The sequence below is a fragment of the Ceratotherium simum genome, chromosome 34 (assembly GCF_057802395.1).
Source record: "Ceratotherium simum simum isolate JZ-2026a chromosome 34, ASM5780239v1, whole genome shotgun sequence".
Classification (NCBI taxonomy): domain Eukaryota; kingdom Metazoa; phylum Chordata; class Mammalia; order Perissodactyla; family Rhinocerotidae; genus Ceratotherium; species Ceratotherium simum.
Window position 1 is genome coordinate 8,575,934 of NC_141933.1, and position 24,806 is coordinate 8,600,739.

Genomic DNA, 24,806 nt, shown 5'->3' on the forward strand with positions numbered 1-24,806 from the left:
TCATTAGTCATTGGGGAGATTTAAATCAAAACCCCCGTGAGATACCACGACATACCACTAAAACGGTTCAAATGAAAAAGTCTGACAATTGCAAGTGTTGGTGAGGATGAGGAACAACTGGAACTCACACCTGTTGCTGGAGAAAATGCAAACTGTGCAGCCACCTTGGAAGACAGTTGGGCATTTCATTATAAAGTTCAGCACACACTTACCATATGACCCAGCAATTGCACTCCTAGGTATTTACCCAAGCGAAATGGAAACATCTGTCCACACAAAAATGTGTACTTCAATGTGCATAATAGTTTTATTCTTCTTTTTTTTTTTTTTTTTTTTGCTGAGGAAGCTTCGCCCTGAGCTAACATCTGTTGCCAATCTTCCTCTTTTTTTTTTTTTTTTTTGTATGTGAGCCACCGCCACAGCATGGCTACTGACAGACGAGTGGTGTAGGTCTATGCCCGGGGAATGGAACCCGGGCCACCAAAGTGGAGCATGCTGAACTTAACCACTAGGACACTGGGGCTGGCCTGCAGTTTTACTCTTAATAGCAGAAAAACATGGATAAATGTCATAGATATTACACCGAGCAAAAGAAACTAGATACAAATGACACATAAAGTATGATTCCATTTATATGAAACTCCAGAAAGGGCAAAAACTAAACTGTAGTCACAGAAAACACTGCTGGTTACCTGGGGCCAAAGGTGGGGGGGAGGTGTTGACTATAAAGTCTTGGGAGTGATAAAAATGTTCTATATCTTGATTGAGGTGGTGGATACATGGGTATATATGTTTGTCAAAACCCACTGAATTGAACATTTAAAGTAGGTGCATTTTATCACATGCAAATTACATCTCATAAAGTTTATTTTATAAATTCCTAGATACTTAAGTATCTTCGATAATAAGCCTGACACAGTGCCTCTCTGATGCCCATATTCGTCAACTCTAAAGTGAGAATTTAGAAAACTCACTTGATTTAGAAGTGAAATGCGATCAAGACAAAGGAAGATCAAGAGAGCCTTAAAAATTGTAACAAAGCATGAATGTTAGTTACAGTTGGTTTTTATAAATATGAAATAATAAAAAGAGTATAACACGGCATCAGGAAAAGTTACCTAGAAGTTTCTGTGAGTAAATTGTCGCAGAATCGTTAAGGGAGGAGGTGGTGTTGGTGAACAAGTCTTCTGGAAAAGTCATCAACTCAAAAGAGGCTGAGCCCACGAGGGTGGATGAGCGGAGTGAGGAGAGGGGAGAGCTGAGGGGCGAACCCTGCGCCCCCTCACTGGCCAGGCGAGAAGAGCCGTGAGGAAGCCCATCGGAGAAGCGGCTGGTGCCCCCCCCCCCAGATCCCCAGACCTGGGGACAACCGCTCTCAGCCCAGGGGGGCTCCTCTGGAAATGCTGGGTGGTCACGCCACCCCCAGGCAGGCTGCACCCACTGACACTCTGACCTTGTTGCCTGACTGTGGGACGGCTCTGCAGTGCCACCCACATGGGATCAGGCCCAGGCCAGGAGGCTGCAGTGGACACCACAGCCCACCCCCACTCTGCTTCCGTCACTTCCTTCCCCCGAGAGCCCTCCCCCAGTAAACCACTTGCTCAAGAAGCCCCATCTCAGGCTCCACTTCTGGAGAAGCTGATCCAAGACACCAGGACACTGCGCTCGGCAGAGAGGGGGAAGATGCAAGAGGAAGCAGGGGTCTAAGGAGAAGGGGAAGGGGTGGCTCTTACTCTCAGGGGCTGGGGCAGGAGATGGAAAGCAACATGGCGGCTCCTGTCTCTCAGAGCCCCCAGTCCGCCACGTCCCTCCTCAGCTCTCACACCTTCCCGTGCCCCTCATCCCCTGCAGGGTAAAGCTGACGTCCTTGGCTCGGCCTTTAGGGCCCGGGTCACTCCTTCCCCACACAGGCTGCCTGATCCTCACATGCCTGAATGTCACGGTCACCTCCCCTGCTCAGACCCCATGGGATCCTCCAGGGTGGTTCAATTTCTAAGTCCTTCCTGATGACCCCAGGAGGTCTCACATCGCCTCCTCCCCTCCATCAAGGGAGCCCTTGGAGGTCCACCTCTTCCATCCCTGAGTCACACCCCCATTGGGCCGTAAGCCCATGAGGGCAAGTGGCGGAAGAGAGGTTTCACAATTCATCAACCTTACAACCTAAAAAGATCTAGGGGAGAGGGCATTTATAAAAGGATTTCTCTGGAGAGAGCTGGAAGTCCCACCTCCCTCAAGTTGGGTGAGGGAGGGTAAGGGGGGGTCTGCCTCCCACCCCAAGCCTGGAGAGACTGGGCCTCCCCAAGGCTTGCTGGGGGCCCCACAGTTAAGGGCACAGTGATGGGGCAGGAGACTAGTGCTCCCACGGCCCCTTTTACAAGCAGGGACCAGCCTGCCTCCACAGTTTGTCCGGGAAGAGAGGGACAAGGGCCACACGTGTGAGAGATGCTAGTGTCCAAGGGGCCACCTAGAATGGCACACAGCCACGCAGAGAGGGGCTGGAGGGGGCTGCTCAGTTTCTGGGACCTGAGAAGGGAGTCAGTGAGCAGGGGGATAAAGGACCTCCTCCCAGGGGATTGCCCCTGAGGGACCCCTGCCCCGGAGTGTCTCCAAATCATCCGTGTCAGCTCCCAGGACAGGAAGCGTCAAATCCCACAGACCCCAGAACAGAACTATCTTAGGATACACGGACCACACCAGACCTTTCCTGCCCCTACAGCTCCTCCCCACCCACCCTGCCGCTGGGGAGGGGGAGAGGAGGAAGACAGCGTCCAGATGCCCTCTCTACCGCCAGCCGTCAGCCTGCAGCCAGGCCCAGATGCCTTGGCTCTGATGAAGAAGGATGTATGGACTAATACACTGGACTGGAAACCCTGAATTTCTGAATTGAGACCCTATTTTGGACTTAAAGTGACTACAGGCATTCCTCCCCTGAGAATTATTGGAAAAGTCATAGGACCACCCAGATTTTTGTTTCCCACTGTACTGAGTTGAACAGCGTCCTTCCAGAATTCGTGTCCACCCAGAACCTCAGAATATGACCTTATTTGGAAATAGGATCTTTGCAGATGAAATCTGCAAAGAGGTCACACTGGATAACGGTGGGCCCTAAATCCAGTGACTGGTGTCCTTATAAGAGGGAAATTGGGACACAGACACACACACAGAGACAGCATGTGAAGACACAGAGACACGGGGAAGAAGTCCACGGGATGATGGAGGCAGAGATTGGAGTGATGCGTCTACAAGCCACGGAATGCCGAGATCACGGGCAACCACCAGAAGCTGGAATAGCCCGGGAACGATCTTCCCTGGAGCCTTGGAGAGAGCAGGGCCCTGCCGACACCTTCATGCCAGCTGTCTGGCCTCCAGAACTGTGAGAGTATAAATTGCTGCTGTTTTAAGCCACCTAGTTTGTGGCACTTGGTTACAGCAGCCCTGGGACACTAATACACCCACTAAATACATTTAAATGAGGCAGTGGGAGACGAAAAGAAAGGTGCTTTCTGACGGCTGCCCCGCTGGCTTGTTCGGCAGACCAGCCAACGACGGGCTTTCCTTTCATCTTTGCAACCCCCGAGGCCTTGCTGGGCCACTGGAAAGAGAGAACTCCGAGGCTGGACCTGCCTAGCCTGTGATGATTCAGCTAGTCCCTCCCAGGCTCTCCTGTGTCTAGGATCCGAGACAATATTGCCAGCCCCTATCCCTTTCCTCAAGGCTGGCCCCAAACGGCCCATGATACTCTCCACATTTGGATTCAGTTCATTGATCGGGATGAATCTAAGATGCTGAGGCTTAAACAAGAGCCCTTGGATCTAATTAAAATCTCGCCAGCTGCAAAGCTGGTGCTCCTCTTGGGAAATGTTGCCCTGAGACCACATTCTCCTCTCTCATCTCCGTGGTCAATGTGTCTCCGGCTTCATTTTCCCCGTTCATTTGTGCTGGGTTTTAGTGTGTTCTGAACTCCAGATCTCCTTTCCCCGAGGTAATCAGCCCACTGGGAGATTCTTCCAAACACCCATCTGGGCCCAGATTTCCCCAAGAAACATTTAATGCTTCTCACCAACACCAGCAAATTGCCAGACAAGGCCCGCAGCAAGGAAGCGTCCCCAGCAGCCTGGCTCATTAGGGTCGTGGACGCGGCCTCTTGTCAGAGTTGTGGACAGATTCTTTCTAAGTCCAAAGTCTGTCTTTCAATCAAATTATTGGTGCCCAGAACTAATGAAAATGGATTTGAACTTCACAGCTAAGTTAGAAGGTCATACTTTTTTCTATTTCAATCTGTACTGACTCTATTTCTTTTACAGATATCAGTGATTCAGATTCTATGTCTATTTCTTTCTCATTTTATTTTTATTACTCATGTTAATAACGCCTTTTGTTTACAGCTTACAAACAGCTTTCCCAGACAACAGGGCCGTCCTCATTTTGTAGACGAGGCTGATTGGGAAACCAAACTTCCAGAAACCTCTGGGCTCTCATCTGTAATTCAATGCTTTCTCTGCTAGGTTGTCTCCTCCTAAAGCTAATGGATGAAGTTTGTAGTAAAAGAAACTTGAGGGTCCATTGATTGGAGTCACCTGGGAAAACTGGTCAGGATCTATGAACCAGAAGATTCTTTGCATCAAAGGCTAGTAGAACAATCCAAGAGAATTCCTCCACCCTCCCGAAGGAGTGGGCTCTAGGGAGAGAATCCCCTGGTGACGTCTGTCGCTTCTCCCAAACCAAATTAATGGGAGCACAGCTTGCATTTGTGACTTGCCAGCTCCAGGAGGGTTCCTGGTGTGGACTACCGTGGAACACTGTGTTTACATCCCATTCTCCACCCCCGTCAGAGTCCTGGCTCTCAGGAGAGGTAGATACTTGAGAAATCTGGATTTCGCCAGTGCCACTGTTCACTCACCGTTAGCGGCTGAATTGTGCCCCCCAAATTCATACGTTGAAGCCCTAACCCCCAGGACCTCAGAATGGGACTGTATTTGGAGATAGGACCTTTAAAGAGGTCATTAAGTTAAAATGAGGCTGTTAGGCTGGGCCCTAGTCCAATCTGACTGGTGTCCTTATAAGAAGAGGAAAGTTGGACACCCAAAAAGATGCCAGGGATGTGCACACACAGAGAAAAGACCATGTGAGGACACAGCGAGAAGGCAGCCATCTGCCAGCCAAGGAGAGAGGCCACAGAAGAAATCCTAACCGCCAACACCTTGATCTTGGACTTCCAGAACAATGAGAAGATAAATGTCTGTTGTTTAAGCCACCCCATCTGTGGTATTTAGTTATGGCCACCCTCGCAAACTAACACACACCCTGACCCAAGTCGTTTGACCTTCCATGGCCTCAGGTTTCCCATCTGCCATAGGGATGGGCTCCTGCCCTCGACCTCACTGGGTCAATGTTGAGGATCCACTGGGGCCAGGGGCACAAAAGTCTGTTGTAAGACACAAAGCACCAAACACCCAGGAGACTGTTGCCCATGGGCACCATGTCCAAAGCTGGGGAAAGACTGGGGTCACGTGGATGGATCTCTTGAAGTGGACACAGAGCATGAGGAGGCTGTGACCCATGCAAATGTTCCCAAAGGGCAATCATTGCAGGATAGGCTCTCAGGAATCGGGTGGAAAACCCTCCAAACCAAAACCCTAACTTTGCAGCCAAGTTAAGTTGTTCTCTCTGGGTAAATTTTATAGTATCCTCCAGGGGGCGCTGAGCAGGAAATTTATCTGTGTAAAGATGGTTACTGATTCTTCTAAGGAAGAGCGAGGAAGCCAGCTGTAATTAATTACATTAATTTTATACATTAATTATACACTTTAATATACATAATTATACATTAATTACATTAATTTTTATAATAAAATTTCGATTCACTGGTAACAAGATGTATTATTCAATGAAAATTTTGGAGTAATTAGCCATCCATTTGGAAGGAAACAAGCTACATGTCTACCTCACACCATACACACAAAAAGTCCTGATCAATTCAATATTTGCACATATATATATTCCTCTACATAACAGTGATATGAAACATCAGAGGGTGTATTTATAAGTTTAGGGTGAGAGAAGGCCTCTCTAGACATAATACACAAACTCAGAAGCCAAAAAGGCAAAGGTTTGTGTATTTGATTACATAAAAATTTTAATTTCAGCACAGCAAAGGACTTATAATTACAGTTAAAAGATAAATGACAGATGGGAGAAAATATTTGTAGCATATTTGTTCATTCATCATTCACCAAATATTTAGTGAGGACCTACTATGTCCCAGGCACAATGTAAGATGCTTGTAAAATTTAAAAATATTCACAAATTTGCATTTTTATTCAAATTTTTAATATATATGTGACTAAGCGAAGGGTTTATATCCAAAATTTGTGAACTGATACACCTAAAATAAAACACTGAAAATAAATAAAAATAAAACAGCAAAAATTGAAAATCAAGGCACACACATAAAAGATATATCTGATATATGTTAGGATTAGTTTTGGCTGCATATAAAATGTAAAGAAAAAGCAGTGGCTTAAACACAGTAAAAGTATATTTCTCTCTCACATAAAAAGGTGTGGATGAAGGCCATCCAGAAATGGTACAATAGTTCCATTGTCAACAGGGATTTGGCAATCTTCCTTCTTTGTGTTCCACTAGTCCAGTACTTGGTGCCATCCTCAAGGGAACCTCATGTTCCAAGATGGCTACCAGAGTTCCAGCCATCCAATCAGCATTCCAGGCAGCAGAAAAGAGAAAGGGAGACAGAACAAAAGGGTGCCCTTCCTGCCAGATTGACTCCTTTCAAGCAGCCTTTCTGTCCTGCCAACATCTCACGGGTCCCACCCTGCTACAAGAGAGGCTGTTTAATACAGTCAGGTGCATATTCACCACAAATACAATTTGGGTCTGTTATTAAGAAAGAATGGGAAAATTAATACCGGATGGCAACTAGAAACCTCTGCCACACTAGACAAATACTAACCAACAAAAGCTGGCCTGGCAATACTAAAATAAGAATTTATGGCAGAAAGCATTAGTAGGCATACATAAATAAATATGCTGTACTACATAATGATAAAGTGTACTGTCATCCCAATCGTGAATTTGTGTGCACCTAACAATATAGCTTCAATACACACAAAGCAAAAACTGACTCATTTATAATGAGAAATTGAAAAGCCACAGGCATGGAGGAAGACTTTGATACTCAACTATCTGAAACTAATAGATCAGGCAGATTAAAAAATGTTGTAATAATTTATAATATCTGAACAATGTAATACACAAGCTTAATCTACTTCATGTCTTTGGACTCAACAAATAGACAATATTCATTATTTTCAAGCACACATTGAATATATGTAAAAACTGACCATTTACTAGGTCACAGAGAAAGTCTTAAGAAATGCCAAAGAATCTATATCTGATAGGCCATAAGCTCTGAGGACAATGCAGTTAAACTGGAGAGCCACTTAAAAAAAAATTTTTTTTAATCCCACTCATTTAGAAATAAGAAATTAGCCTTAGGTAATTATAGATTATAAAGGAACCTACAAATAAATGACAAAATATTGAGAATTAATTGGATGTCAACGAAAGTACTGCTTTTCAAAACTTGTGGGATGCAGCTAAAGTGCATAGCTACTTAGTTCTAAATTTATACCCTTAACTGGATTATATTCTTTAAAAAATAAAGAAGATTGAAAACAATGACTAAAGCATTCAACTCAAGAAGCTAGAAAAATATTAAAGAGAAAACCAAAGCAAGTAGAAGGAATGAAATAAAAACGGTAAAGGAAAACCTAATGAAATAGGAACTTTTAAAGATTGGAGATAGTGTCAGGAGAGACCGTTTATTCCCTACTTCTGAGGCTTCTTTCCAAGTGGAGGAGGAACATGGCGGCCTCTCTCCTCTCACTCCTCCACCTCATACCTCCCGGGGGACGGGAATGGCTCCCCTGATTGGACCCAGAAACTAAGCATGTATGAACCTGCCTCTTCCCTTTCCTCTTCTCTGGCAATCTCTGTCTCTCCTCTCCCTTTCTTTTCCTCTTTCTCTCCCTACTCCAGCCAAGAAAGTGTTCACTATTATTCTTGACCTCAGAGCAAGTTAAGCATCAAAACCTGTCTCCAAGGGAAGGCAGTGGGTTGCAGTATCTCCATCCTGTGCGTGAGTGGGCACAAGACTCTGTCTCACTCCAGGGTTCAGTCCTGGAAGTCCCTTTGCCCCTATATATAGGTTTCATTCTCCTCTATCAACCTCATCAATAATAAAGATGATAATTGGGCCAGCCCCGTGGCTTAGCGGTTAAGTGCTCACCCTCTGCTGCTGGCAGCCCGGGTTCGGATCCTGGGCGCGCACTGACGCGCCGCTTCTCCGGCCATGCTGAGGCCGCGTCCCACATACAGCAACTAGAAGGATGTGCAGCTATGACACACAACTATCTACTGGGGCTTTGGGAGAAAAAAAAAATAAATAAATAAATAAATAAATAATAAAAAAATAAAAAATAAAGATGATAATTTGGTCCTTCCCTTTTCGTCTTATTTCTCAAATGATGTGTAAATTCCATAAGAAAGACAGATGATGTTTATTGGATTCCCTAAAACCTCTCACAGTGAAAAGCACCAAAACCTGATTCCTTGAAAAGACCAATGAAATAAGCAAACTTCTGGCAAGTCCAAACAGCTCACAGAGTGGAATTATAAACGTTAGGAACACAAAAGTGATCCTAACCATGGATAAAGTGAGGATTTTTAAAACCATTAGAGCAGATGATAAACAACTTTATGCCAATAAATATTAAACCTTAGAGGAAATTGTATACAAAGTTTTTAAATAATATAAAAGACAGACTCCACTTATTCTAGGAAGATAGTATAACTGATATACCAGTCGGAAAAGACTGTACAAGAAAAGAAAATTATAAACTAGTTTCACTTTTAAACATCCATGTGAAAATCCTAAGTAAAATACAAGCAAAACAAATTCAGCAGTGTATTTTTAAAATATATGCATCATGACAAAGTTGAGATTATCCCAGGAAAGTAATGGTCAATTTTAGAAAAATATTTAGATAGAATTTGCCACATTAACAAATTAAAGAAGACAAAGACTCACCATCTCAGTAGACGCAGAAAAATGTAATAAAATCCAACACTTATTCATGATACAAACTAAAACTAGAAAGGAATTCCCTTAGTTTGATCAAAGATACCTACAAATAACTCATGGCAGATTATCATATTTAATGTTAAAACATTAAAAGTATTACCATTAAAATCCAGGAATAAAATAAGGATGCCAGCAAACACTCCTCTATTCGACATTTCTATTCAACATTGTACTGGAGATCCTAGACAATTCAATAAGACAAGAAAAAGACATAAACAGTGTAATAAAAGGAAAGAAAGAGCCAAAACTTTGTGATTCTTTGCCGATAATATAATTGTCTACATAGAAAATCCAAGAGCGTCTACAAACTTTGAAAAGTAACAAAGGTCCAGCAGGGTTGCTGGATACAAGATCAATGTAAAAGATCGATAACATCCTATGCCCGTCAATAACCAGTTAGAAAACACAATATAAGAAGGCATCTCTTACTATAGGAGCAAAAACCATTAGAAATTGAGATTAAAAGAGAGAGTGATGTGCAAGACCTTTATGAGGAAATTATAATATATTACTGCAGATCACAGGAGACATGAATACATAAAGAAATACAGCACATTCACAGATAGAAGGACTAATTACAGCACATTCACAGATAGAAAGACTAATTATCATAAACATAACAGTTCTTCCCAAGATAGTCTGTAAAGTTAATGCAATTGCAATCAAATTCTGAGTGGGCCTTTTCAAGGAGCTTGACAATAAAATCCTAAAATGCGAATGGAATAGTAAAAGATCAAGAATGATCAAAACAATTTTGAAGGAGAACAATGAAAATATCTGGATTTTCCCTACCAGGATCAAGACTTATAAAGCTCTGATAATTAAAACCATGTGATACTAATACAGGGATAGACAAACACACCCGGAATGTGAACCCAGAAATTTGATATAATAAAATCAATAAGAAAATGGATGGACTATTTAATAAATTGTACTGTGTCAACTTGTTGTCCATTTGGAATGAAATAAACGTAAGTTCCAGCCTCTCACTGTAGTAGACACGGGTGCCCTGCCCACTCCCCCTTCACACTCGCGATGCAGGCATACATAGATGTCCACCTGCCACACCTCTGAGACCCACGGGCTTCCACTCACCCTGCGAGAACAGCAGGCCGGAAGTGCAGGCTGAGGTAATGTCCCAGGAATGGCGCTCAGGCGGTGATGGGTGGCGCTGAAGGATAGATACCATCACTTCCTGGCCCCTCAAGCAAGACAATCGTGAAGTGTGTTCTACACCATCTCCCTGAGATCCCCAGTGGGACAGAGTCTCAGTTGCCCACAGTGGTACCTGCTCATCCGCACGCCCTTCCTTGGCTTCCTTCCCTTCCCCTTCTCGTTGCCTGCATCCAAATCTTTGTCTCGGGTCTGCTCCTGGAGACCAAACTTGAGATAACACTATAGCAAAAAAATAAACAAGGTACACAGGAGTCTCAAATATGAAGAGATGAAAAGCGAAGTTTTAAAATATTTATAAGAAGAAAATACAGGAGAACTTGTTTATAATCTCTGCATGGGGGAGGATTTCTTAAACAAGATGCGAAAAGCACATTATAAAGGAAAAGGCTGGTAAATGTGATCACATTGGGATGTAGTATTTCTGCTCATCAAAAGACACCATAAACAGGGGCCGGCCCGGTGGCACAGGGGTTAAGTGCCCGAGCTCCACTTCGGCTGCCCGGGGTTCACAGGTTTGGATCCCGGGCGCACACCGATACACTGCTCATCAAGCCATGCTGTGGCAGCATCCCATATAAAGTAGAGGAAGATGGGCACGGATGTTAGCACAGGGCCAATCTTCCTCAGGAAAAAAAGGAGGATTGGCATCAGATGTGAGCTCAGGGCTGATCTTTCTCACACAAAAAAGACACCATAAACAAAATGAAAAAACAAACTCTGGATTAGGAAAAGATATTTGAATTGCACTAAAGGATCGTGACCAGAATATGTATGAACATGCTACAAAAAATAAGAATAAGACAAAATTGGAAAATGAACTAAGGATAGAAATAGAAAATCCACAAAATAAAATTATAAATGACCAAAAAACATAAAAATATGTTCTACCTCAATAATGTCTAAGGAAATGCAAATTAAAACAATGAGATAAAAGAACAAAGCTGGAGGTATCACGCTCTCTGATCTCAAAATATACTACAAAGCTATAGTAATCAAAACAGTGTGGTACTGGCACAAAAACAAACACACAGATCGATGGAAGAGAATCGAGAGCCTAGAAATAAACCCATACATCTATGGACAGCTAATTTTCAACAAAGGAGCCAAGAACATACCATGGAGAAGGGAAAGTCTCTTCAGTAAATGGTGCTGGGAAAACTGGACAGCCACATGCAAAAGAATGGAAGTAGACCATTATCTTATGCTATACACAAAAATTAACTCAAAATGGATTAAAGTCTTGAATGTAAGACCTGAAACCATAAAACTCCTAGAGGAAACATAGGCTGTATGCTCTTTGACGTTGGTCTTAGCAGCATCTTTTCAAATATCATGTCTGACCGGGCAAGGGAAACAATAGAAAAAATGAACAAATGGGACTACATCGGACTAAAAAGCTTCTGCACAGCAAAGGAAACCATCAACAAAATGAGAAGAAGACAACCTAACAACTGGGAGAAGTGGGGCCAGCCCCATGGCATAGTGGTTAAGTGCACACGCTCTGCTGCTGGCGGCCTGGGTTCGGATCCCAGGCGCGCACTGATGCACCACTTGTCAAGCCATGCTGTGGTGGCGTCCCATATAAAGTGGAGGAAGATGGGCACAGATGTTAGCCCAGGGCCAGTGTTCCTCAGCAAAAAGAGGAGGATTGGCATGGATGTTAGCTCAGGACTGATCTTCCTCGTACACACAAAAAAACAATTGGGAGAAGATATTTACAAACGGTATATCTGATAAGGGGTTAATCTCCAAAATATACAAAGAACTCATACATCTCAACAACAACAAAACAAGCAACCCAATTAAAAAATGGGCAAAAGATCTGAACATTTTTCCAAAGAAGATATACAGATGGCCAACAGGAACATGAAAAGATGTTGAACATCACTAATTATTAGGGAAATGCAAATCAAACTACAATGAGATATCACCTCTTGCCCATCAGAATGGCTATAATTAACAAGACAAGAAGTAACAAGTGTTGGAGAGGATGTGGAGAGAAGGGAACTCTCATACACTGCTGGCGGGAGTGCAAACTGGTGCAGCCACTATGGAAAACAGTATAGAGATTCCTCAAAAAATCAAGGATAGAACTACCATATGATCCAGCTATTCCACTGCTGGGTATTTATCCAAAGAACATGAAAACACTAATTTGAAAAGATATAGGTACTCCTGTGTTCACTGCAGCATTATTCACAATAGCTAAGACTTGGAAACAATTTAAGTGCCCATCAATGAATGAATGGATAAAGAAGGTGTGGTATATATACACAATGGAATACTACTCGGCCATGAAAAAGGATGAAATATGGCCATTTGTGACAACATGGATGGACCTCAAGGGTATTATGCTACGTGAAATAAGTCAGAGAGGGAAAGTCAAATACTGTATGATCTCATCTATAAGTAGAAGATAAAAACAACAACAACAAACAAACACATAGATACAGAGATTAGATTGGTGGTTACCAGAGGGCAAGGGCAGAGGGGTGAAGGTGAAAAGGGTAATAGGTCATATGCCTACAGTGACAGATGGCAATTAGTCTTTGGGTGTTGAACACGATGCAGTCTACACGGAAATCGAAATATAATGATGTACACCTGAAATTTATATAATCTTATAAACCAACGCTACCTCAATAAAAACAAAGAAAAACAATGAGATAATCATATTTTATCCACCAGACTGGCAACATTTTAGAAGATATAAAGGGAACAGACATGCTCAAACACTTCTGCTGCAAGCAGGAATCAGTATAACCTTTTGGGAGAACAATTTGATGGTGTCTAAAAACATTTGAAATGCTTATAGCTGATGACCCTGCCACCCAACTTCAAGAAATGTATCCTATAGAAGTAACAGCATGAGTATATAAAAAATATATTAAAGGGTATGTTTTTCTGCATTGTTAGTAAATAGAAAAATTTAAAAAGAAACCTAAATGTCTCTCAGTAAGGAATTTTACACTAAATGAAACTATACTACTCAGTCATTAAAAGCAACAGCTGATCTATCCAGACAATGGAATATTACTCAGCCTTAAAAAGGAAGGAAATTCCAACAAATGTCACAACACTGATGAATCTGAAAGACATTCTGCTGAGTGAAAGAAGCCAGACACAAAAAGACAAATGCTGTGTGGTTCCGTTTATGTGAGGTCCCTAGAGAAGTCAAGTTCATAGAGACAGAAAGTAGAATGGTGGTTGCCAGGGGCAGAGGGGAGGGGGATGGGGCGTTAGTGTTTAACGGGGACAGAGTTTCAGCTTGGGAAGATGGAAACGTTCTGGAGATGGATGGTGGTGATGGTTGCACGACAAAGTGAAAGTGCTTAACGCCACTGATCTGTACACTTAAAACTGGTTAAAATGGTAAATTTCATGTTATGCATATTTTCCCACCTTTTTTTTTACGGCAAGGGGCAGATAACACGTATTGACCTAGAAAGAGTTGTTCATTTGCTCAGTGAATACTGGAGCCGACTTCCAGTGGAAGAAACAGACAGTAAATAAATAAACAGGCACAGACAGGAGATAATTTCAAGTTGTAAGTGTTATGGAGAAAATACAGAAAATGAAGCAAGGGCACCTGACGGAAGAGGGCGGGTGAGGTGGAGAGCTCGGGGGCCTCTTTGAGAGTGTGGCATGGGACTGAGAGCTGAGCAGTGATGACATTTCCAGAACATTCCTTCTTGCTCCTCACCTCCCAACACTCTCAATCCCATCTCCCCTTCTCCGTGGGCCGGGAGAAACCCCTGGATCCTCTGGAGGGGAACCCTCTCTAGGAGTCGGGCTTATCCTTTAACGCAGGAAAACTTGTAAAGAAACCGGGGGTTTAGAGAGCGGTGAATCATTTAGCGGGGTGGTGTGCACCAGAAAGAAAGCAAGTGTTACGTTAACGAGGAGAAAGAGGCTGTCGAGAAAACGGCACAGAAGATTTCCGAAAGGAAATCAATACTCCTGCGTAGCTAGGGCAGAGAGAGCGCAGCCTCTGTCGGCTCCTTTCTCCCTGCCCCCCAGAAAAAAATCTCAGGTGGGCCCCGGCTCTTAAATAAGATAAGCCATCTCCCCCCTTCTAGATCCAAGGAGAGTCTTGGTTCAGTAATTACTCTGCCCAAGACCAGGTAATAATTGAACTCTCCATCCTCACCCAAAAAGGAACCCCGTACCCATTAAGACTGAGGCAGGGATCAGAGGACACCTAATTTATTAGGGAGCATGCTGCACAGAGGCTGGAAGGGAGTGAGGGAAGGGGAAAGGGCAGAGCGGGGGTGTGGGTTCAGGCTAAGCGCAGCCTCGTTCCGATCCAAGGAGAGGCTCCGGAGAATACCAGCATTGCAGAGTTATCCCCCACCCGAAGCAATGGAGCCCCACTTTTTGAACCTTTTATTAACCAGCCATTGGCTGTGGGCCGCCACCAGGGCAGGGAGGGAATGTAACTTCCCAGGAAAGGCAGCGCCATAAGCTGAGGTCAATTGTGCAGAGCGGAGGGGAAGCTAAGAGCCACTGGCAGCCACTCTCGCTACTGCCCACGTATGTGTGCACCAGGCAGGGACGGGGACCTGGACGGGGCATCGACAGCACTGACTACAGGCCACCCCTTGCATCACTCAGATGCACCTGCTTCCTGCATCAAGTCTCCTCCATCCAGGCACCACTTCTCCAGCACAGCTGGTCACTATCCCCGGGGAAATTCCAAGAGGCGCGTTAGTGGGACAAACCGGAGGCCCTCTTGCTGCTGTTGATCCTGAGGCCTTAACTGATACTCGCCATCGCCCTCCTCTACCTCCTCCCCCCACTGCTGGGCTGGGTGTCGTGCCCAGTGAGGCGGCCCAGACTCCCACCCCTGAGGGTCTGAGGCCCCAGTTCCCATACCCTCATCAGGCCACGGTTGCCGTACGTTACCATTTTGGGCTAAAACTGGGCACAGGAGTACCAAGACCCATCTGAGCGCCAATCGTATCCTCCACGCCCCCACCATACAGCAGCACGCGCTCCTCGTGATGGCCGGGACCCCTTACTCTGCCCGCACAAGGACGCCTGTCTGTGCCTGCTGCCAACGCTGGCACAGGGGCCCAGAGGGAGAGGCAGCAGCCGTAGCTTTAAGTTGACTGGGACTCTTACCACATCCCCTGTGGAAGCACATGCAGCCTACACACATAGACACTCACATACACACCCAGAACCAGGACCTGAGGCACCCGTTCCCCATGTGGGTCACAGGAGTAAGAGTGAGTGAAACCACCCCTCTCTTCCCCCACACGCTGTCCGGAGTGGACCCGGCACCACACGATTGCTTAGTTTAAGGAGCAATCTCACCCTGAAGGGAAATTCCAGGGTGTTGTCTCTAAGCTGTGGACTTGAGACCCATTCCACTGATGCACCAGGCAGGCAGCTCTGGACGGTGCGGTCCACAGCAGGAGCAGTGGGTCCCCTGCTCACGCGCCTGCTGCCGCACCTCCTTTCCAGAAAGTGAATCCCCTGGCCATAGGTGGTGTTCTTCAGGATCCCACATCAGTGGATCAGCCACTCGGTGAGCCCATAGAGAGTGGTGTCGGCCCAGACTCTAAAAGTAGGAAATGCAAGCCTATACCCAGAATCTAGTCAATGGACCTGGGTGAATTACCGCCTTTTCCAGGATGGAAGGGGGGTCCAATGAAATTAACTTGCCACCAAGTGGTGTGTGGCCGCCTCAAGGGGATGGTACCATATTGGGAGCTCAGAGTTGACCTCAATTGCTGACAGGTCATACATTCAGAGGTGCAGCAACTACAGCAGCCTCCATGAGTAGAAGCACCTTCTCTGGGACTCTGCCACCATAACTGTTCCACTTCATGAGCCCATGCCCAAGCGCGGTGGTGGCCCAGGACAAAGGCTGGCTGGGTCATCCCGTCCACTTGGTTGTCTCGTGTCTCTGCAGCACCGGATGCTCTCTGGGGTTAACGTGGGAGACAAAGATCTTCACGCTGCGTGCCCCTCCCACAATCCATGCACACGCCTTTCCCAGACTCCCACACTCCCTGTCTTCCTATCTTGCTCCTTGCAGACTCAACCAACTAGTTCAGCCACTACCCAGAGCCCGTGTATACCCTGCCTCAGGCCACTTCTCTCTTCACACATGTAGATGGCCAGGGCACCACCTAAAGCTCCGCCCATTGTCTTTTAGGCCCCGCCTCCAGCAGGGGTGAGTGCAGCTGCAATTCGTCTTCAGCTCACACCAACACTGAACCTGATCCATGCACGAACCTACCTCAGCCTTCTCCCTCCTCTCAGCTGGTCATGGGGAGACCCCCATGAGGTGTGAGCTGAGAGGAACATCGGTGCAACAGTGGTGGGTGGCGTGGGAATCTGGGCCACCTGTTCAGGCAGCTTCGGGGCCTTTGTGAGCCCATCCCTGATATGCCACTTCTGTCTTATGACAGAGGCCTGGCCTTGTGATCTGGTGGGTGATTCATCAGCTCACGATGAAAAGATCTGGCTGCCTGGTCACTGGATGTCGCCTGGTCAGACACTCCGTTTCCACCAGGGCCTGGTGGCATCACAGGATCCCTTCTCTGCTGTAAATGGCATGGCCTTGTTCCAGCACCTCGGGATCTGTGCTGTGCCTTTCCTATGGGAGCTTGCCACATGGCGACCTTTTCTACTACAGACACCTCAAGGACCATAGCATCCGGCGGGTCATGTGACCCAAGCGTGGATGCTTACATCTCTGAAGCTCCAAACTAGCAGCCTTCTGTGTCACCCGAGAAATGGGCCAAAGCCATATTCCCCAGCACTGAATATTCTCTCCCCCAAACCCAGGGAGGCCCCCATGAGTTGTGCTTCTGTCCTGATGGTGGAAGGAACAGGGTGCAGTAAGCCGCCCTTTACATTAGAGGAGATGACCCAGCACAACCAGACCACTGGACCTTTCAAAAGCCCCCCAGTGAGGCAGGGCCCTGAATCTTTCAGTTTCCCTCCCTCCAGCCTCCAGAGCACGCGCATTCTGCCCAGGCTTCCAACACATCTACTGCCTCTTGCTCATCAGTCTGATTAACATGCTGTTGCCGATAGAGTGGACCAGCGAGGCGGCCTGTATACTGTCCAGATGGGCCATATCCCCTTGGACTGTATTGTGAGACACACGGGAAAATTAACACAGCCCTGGGGTAAGGCCATGAATTCATATGTTGGCCAGATCCATAACCATGTCCCATATACCCAAGACGACATTAACCCGCTCTGGCAAAGACGCCACGTCCTTCATAGAAGCTGCACTGGGGGCTACTAGTTGGTTGAGTCTCCGACTGTCCGCTGTCATCTGCCAGGACCCATCTGGTTTCTGCAGGGGCCAGACTGGTGACTTCAACAGGCCTGTGATAAAGACCCTACGCTTGTCTCCTTTAAGTCTCTGAAGATGGCACTAATCTCTCTCATTCCTCCAGAAATGCGACATTGATTTTGACTTACTATCTTAGCTGGGATGGGGCAGGGGGAGGAGGGCCAAGGAGGCTGTGTCAGGGGCTTCCACTCGGCCTTTCCTAATCCAGTAGCTCCGGCTCTGCAGCTCAAGGAACCAACATGAAGGTTCTGTTGGGTATTTTATTCCCTTTATACATTCAGGGACTGGGAAAATGACCTCCAAGTGGTCTCTGGCTACAATAGGCTCATTGTAAGATGGACCCAGGCCAGGACTTCACTTATGACCTGGTCCCCGTGCATTCTTCTTCTACTGTAATATGGTGGCCCTTGCATCCCTGGATATCAACATCAATTTGGACCCTTGAACAATGTGAGTAGCCCATTGTGGCAGCCCTGGAGATGTGCCACTCAGCTATCCCTTCAAGAGAGAACCTGCCACGAGTCAGGGCCCCTGGCTGCCATCTCAACATTGCTGTCCTTTCCAGTAATTGCACCCCCCTAGCTTGTGACAGTTAAGTACTGGCCTCTGGTTTCTGCCATTCCAGAATCCCATTATCCCCATTGCTACTAGGGAGCTCAGTTCTGTCAGGCCCAGCTTACAGAGGACAGCCAGCCCTGGGCTTCTCCACGATGCTGGTGTCTCCTCCCCAGTCCATTCCTTATCACCTTGGTAAAGAGGTGGGCCCTCCCAAAGAACTTAGTCAGCCACGGAGTTTCCAGTCTACAAGAGACGACCCAGTCCAGCTTGCCCACTTCTCTGAGCCTTTGCATATCTTCCTCTACGGTCTGCCCCAGCTGTTCCAGCACCTGTTCTGTTGAATGTGCGCTATCACTTCTTCCAAGGTTCTGAGAACCATCTCCCAAGGGCCTTTCCAAGTGTCAGATCTGCGAGTCTTTCCATACTGCTCAACTCTTCAATATCCAGCTGTACTCAGCCTCCCTTGATCCAGAGCCTTCAGAGTCCACCCCTAGAAATATGCTCCCAGTCTCTGCCAGCCCCTGCTGGTTTGTTCCTGTAGCTCCTTCAGTGACTAACTCCTCTTGTCCCTTAGCAGGCAAAACCCTCCCCCGGTCAGGTCACGTTGGGATGTTATTGTACTTTGGGGTCTGGTGGCCAAGAGGAGAGGGCAGATCCTGAAGAGGGTCTTGCAGGGCACTGCCCCTTATTTGAGGTTTCTGCATAGTCTTCAAGGAAGAGGGGGGACCTCTATCTTCCACCATGGCAGGATGAGCCACTTCTGCAGGCCAGAGGGGACAGGAGGGTCTGGCGGTTTAAGGCTCTCAAGAGCATCCCCCCGATAGCTCCATCTCAGGTCTCAGAGCCCCCCCAGCCCTCCTCGGGGCCCTGGCTTTGGAGGGGAGACTCCCCCAGGCTGGGAATTCAGCCTTCTCTGAAATTCCGTTGCAGTCAAGTCCTGAGCCTGTCTCCAGCCGTCTGCCCTCTGGCTCTAGAAGAGAAGATTGCCTTAAATGCTGCTGAGGAATTCTCCTGACTTTGGCCAAGAGTGTACCCAGAAACAGCCGCCCCATCCCACAGTCCTTAAGATTATAATTGTCCCCAGCGTCTCTCAAACACCAGGGATATTGCACAAGCCAGGACATCCCGTCCACCTGAGTCCTGTCCCAGGTGAGCAAAGTGGAGGCAGAGCAGCTGGGACCGTCCTCACTCCACCCCCACCAGCGACGGGCCTCACCACAGCTGCCAGCAAGACATCCAACCAGTTACAGACCCCCATCCTTGGAGTCAGCTTCCTAGGACCACTCCAGGGACTCTGCCTTTGGTTGTCTAGAAGCAGTGCCCGAGGCAGGGTTTTGGGAACAGGGACATATTAGGGGGGAGCTCGTCAGGACAACCCCCTCAGAGAACGAGGGAAGCAGGAGAGGGAAGAGGAAAGGCCAAGCAAGGACGTGGTCTCAGGCTCAGCCCAGCCTCGGCCTGATGCACAGATTGTAGCACAGACTCATCTCTGTCTGGAGGTGAGGGGACAGCCTCTCACACGCTGTATCAGTTAGCCATTGGCTGTGGGCTGTCCCCTGAACCTTCCAGGCTTGTGGCTTCATCAGCCGAGCACATTTCTCTGGAGAAGGTGGGGAGGGCACACCAGCCTGGGAAAGGGGTCTGGTCGGTACACCACCAGCAGCTACCAGAACCGAGCCCTGTCTTCTGCTACCTCGGGCTGAATCGCTAGTTAGTCACCATTTCATTGTCTTTGGTGGGAGTCAGTCACCCACCCAATGTGTCCCCCAACCTGCAGGGGACGCAGAGCAAGCTCTCTGAGAGGCTCTGTAGATGCCTCTCCATGTCAACTTGAAGTAAGGTGGGTGGGGCCACATACAGGCCACCACCACTCTCTCTGAAGAAAACCCCCCAAATTCCCCAGCCATTCGTGGCCTCTCCGACCTCTTAGATGGGCTAGAGGAGGGTGGCCATCTGGGATTTCCAAAGCCAGTTCTCCATGAACCACTTTGCACGGATGGGGCACTTGGCGACCCCTGTTTTCTTAAAGCCCTCAACTAAAGGATCCAGAAAGTCAGACATTAACTCCCCGTTATCTTAGTATGTGAGCTGCATCTGATTGCAGCTTTCCCCTCCCCACCCCTTATCAGGGCTTACCCCCACCTGCACCACCCGAAATCAGCAGAAACAGAGGCCAGAGCTCTACCCCTGCCCCCCCACAAAGCGACGCCAGGAGGAACACAGCGGAGGAGAGCGCCACCTGGTGGGTGCCAAGGGCAGTGAAATCTGCAAGTGGCTGAAGGGGACTTCTTAGATGGCAGGATGGTGTCCCAGGGAGGGTGGGGACAAGGTGCTGGAGGGCAAAGGACATAAAGGCAGAGGGCTTGGGAAAGTGGAGGAACCAAGGGGGCGCCGTCAGCCCCACCCCAGCCTGCCTCTGCCCACGTAAGGGAGCGAGTTGTCCCAACCAGGACACAATGACCAGTCTCTGCCGCCTGCCTTGACTCTTGGGGGAAATTTCCTGAACATCCCAAGAAAGTCTCACTTAAAATCCATTTGCTTTATTCCAAGAAAAAGGGTAAGGAAAAATTCAGAAAGGGGAGAGGGTGTCCCCTCTCCATAGTGGTTGTGGGGGCATTGGCCCACTCCCTCAAGTGGGGGACGCGTTGGGTGGGTGACTGACTCCCCAGAGACAATGAAATGGTGACTGATTAGTGATTCAGCCCGAGGTAGCAGAAGACAGGGCTGCGGTTCTGGTAGCTGCTGGTGGTGTCCCGACCAGACCCCCTTTGCCGGGGAGGCGCACCCTGCCCCCCTTCTCTGGAGAAGTGCCCTCTGCTGATGGAGCCACAGGCAGCGAGCAGAAGTGAGCCAACCGCCTCCAGAGGTGGAGAAAGAAGGCCAGTACTCCACCTTTCCCCTCTCCAGACACCCCTTGGGGGCAGCAAGGAGGCAGCCTCTACACAGGTTACACGCATCTATCTATGTACAGATATATGCTCTTATAAGTACATTAAAAGGTCTGGAAGAAACTGCACCCAGCTATTAGTAGAGGCTCTCAGGGGGAGGGGAGTGGTGTGGAGGGGGCAGAAGACAGAGCTTTCACTTCTTAATTTACACACTTCCCCAAAAATGTGGTGGGTGAACTTCACTTTCAGTTTTGACCTCTTTTTGTATTTTTCAAGTTAAAAAGCAATTGAATCATAAAGACAGAGTGTCGCGGTGGTTTCCAGGGGCTGAGGGAGGGGAGAACAAGGAGTTAGTGTTTAACGGGGACAAAGTTTCCATTTTACAAGGTGAAAAGAGCTCTGGGGATGGACAGTGGTGATGGTTGCACAACAATGTGAATGTATTTAATGCCACCGAACTACGCCTAAAAATGGTAAAGATGGTAAATCCTGTTTTTGTGTTATGTGTATTTTACTACAATAAAAAGAAGAAGAAGAAAAGGAATTAGGAACAATGGGACATGAAGTGCCACCTTAAGAATGGAGTACCACCAGTGAGGTGTCACATCAAACCTAAACCTGACCAAGATCAGGGGTCTGCAAACCAGGACCCCCAATCAAGTGTGACCGGAACACATCTCCGCTCATTTGTTCACGGATTGTCTACGGCTGCTTTCACACCATGATGGCAGAGTTGAGGAATTATGACAGAAACCATACGGCCCACAAAGCCTCGAACATTTGCTCTCTGGCTTTTGACAGAAAAAGTTTGCTGACCACTGCTTTAGATCCAACTACCAAATTATAAGAAATAGAGGGGACAGAGGAACACGTTCAACAACGCCAAGGATGGGCAACCAGCAAAATCCAGACAGCAGGAAACTCTAGGACAAAGCATCAGTGTCTTCAATGTGTAATTTACAAAACAACAAAAATGGAGGGGCCTGTAGATTGGAAAAGGTCTAGGCAGTAACTGATGACAGAAGTGTGGATGGTAAGAAAAGAAAACCTCATTTTCCATGGTAGTAAGTGAAGAGATACATCTAAAACTGAAAACCAGGAATTAAAGTTTGAACCATTTCATTTAGAAATAGAGATTAAAAACAGAAGAAACATTTATTAAAAACCTGAACGTGGTTGCCTCCAGAGAGGGGATTTCAAGAATCAGAGAAAGGGAGCAGAATGCTAATTCTTTGAAGTCTAATGGTAGTGTTTGACTTTTAAAATGTCTATGTTTAAATATAAAATATTGAAATACAAATATTTGAATGAAATAACTTAAAATTTTTAAATTTAATACATAGGTGAATATTTTTATAATCTTGGATTATGGAGGGCCTTTCTTTTTTTTTTTTTTTTGTGAGGAAGATCGGCCCTGAGCTAACATCCATGCTAATCCTCCTCTTTTTGCTGAGGAAGACCGGCTCTGAGCTAACATCTATCACCAATCCTCCTCCTTTTTTTTTTTTTCCCCGAAGCCCCAGTAGATAGTTGTATGTCACAGCTGCACATCCTTCTAGTTGCTGTATGTGGGATGCGGCCTCAGCATGGCCAGACAAGCGGTGCATCGGTGCGTGCCTGGGATCCGAACCTGGGCCACCAGTAGCACAAAGCCACGGGGCCAGCCCTGGAAGGCCTTTCTAAGTAAGACCTGAAAATCAGAAACAACTAAGGAAATGGTTGATCTATTTGGCTGCATAAGAATCTTTATAGGAAAAGCTATTGTACATAGAAGGTTACAAGACAGATGAGAACTGGAAAAAAGATTTGTAACAGATAGTACAGACAAAGGGTTAATATCACAGTTTTGTAGCTGTTGTTCCAAGCCACAGAAACTGACCCAGCTGATTTAAGCAGAAAAGGGATGGACATTGAGTATAGCACAGACTCTAGGAGGGCTGGAGGACCAATCTAGAAAGAGTCTAGACAGCAATGGCGATTGTGCTACAGCTGGTCAGGTCGAGACCCCACTGCTGTCCCCCAGGCTGGGCACTGGGCACCGCCACAGTCAGCCGCCATTGCCTCCTGCCTCTCCAGAATAAAGTCCACATGGTTCCTGCCATCTCTGAGCATCCTCTTCCAATTGCATTTCTGAGGCAACAGCATCTGAATGGCACAGCCTCAATCACAGGCCTGCATTCTAGCTGCAAGGGAGGCTGGAAAGCAAGCTCTGACATTTCCAGCTTCCATAGCAGAAATCAGGGGACACTCTAAGGGAAGAAGGGGATTCGAATGCTGAGTGGACAAAAATAATGACAGATGTGTATTACAATCCCTAACACATCAGAAGAACTTACAGTTCGTTAAATAAAAGATGCAAAACTTGAGAGAAAAATAGGCAAAGACATAAAGAAGCAATTGACAAAACAAGTGAAATTAGCCAATAAATATATAAAAAGCTGTTTAGCCTCACTAATATAGCAGTCACTGGTGGTTGCCTACTCCACATCAATTCCCACCTTCTTCCTTGCTGGCAAAACCCTCATGTTGTCTGGAAATCAACGTCCCTGCACAAGTCAGGGGGGAGCATGCGGTCAGAAACCTGAGATCCTCCCATTGTGTACTTCTGCCATCCTCAAGATATGGCCCCCAGATTACTGCAACGGTGCCATTTGCTCACATTCCATTGGCCAGAACAGATCACATGGTCACATGGACCCACCCACCTGCAGGGGAAGCTGGGAACTGTAGTTTAGCTGTGTGCCAGGAAGAAAATGAGCTAAACTTAGGGAACACCGAGCAATGTCCTTGCCACAATTCCCCCTCTGGTCACCATGTATCCATTTGGCTCCTCCTCCCATATAAAGGACCCTCCTTGGCTGGGCCCTACTCCTCCTCTCTTAGCAAAGCTCCCTTTTCATTACTCTCCATGGCCTCAGCTCCTTTTGCATTAACCCTCTTGCCCACGACTGCAGTGGGTGTTGGGGGTCATGCCCTCCTTGGGGTCTGTACAGCTTTTGCCCCTGGCTTTCTGCTCCATCTATTGAGACCTGAGAGTACACAGTGCCCTCACGTAGCACGTCTTAGTGAAGGGTCCCAGTCTGTCCAGTGGGTTGCCACCGGCTCTTGTTCTGCCCGCAAGATGCCAGCTGCTGGGCCCACATAGATCCCAGGGAGCTGCTTCTCTGAGCAGACAAAGAAAAGCACGCACCCCAGCTGGACCAGGGCTTCCTCTGCTCCCACCACGAAGGGACGAGGCCTCGATGATATGGATGAGAACTGTCAGAGGGGGTGCACACGGCTCACAGAGAGAAGACTTTCGAGAACTCAAAACAGGCGCACGCACGGTTTCCTGAATTAAAATTTAATAGAGGAAGTGAAAAAAGCAAAGATCCTCTGAGAACAAAAGCTGCGTTCCGGAAGATTCGATGGAAGGGCTCACTCCCAGCATAGAGCAAACCACAAAGAAATAAAAGCTCAAATAAAAGGACAAGAGCCTGCGAAATCAGATCTGGGACCCCAAATTGTGGGTAATAGGGTTTCTAGAAGGAAAAAAAATGAACAAAAGGAGATGTGGTAATTTAAGAAATAGTACAGTAGAAGAGAGACATGAATCTTGAGACCTGAAAGGGCTGCAGGCAGAAGATGAACAAATAATATACACCTGGATGCAGCCTGGGGGATGTCTGAGCTCCAAAGAGAGAGACAAAGTCTTTGGAGC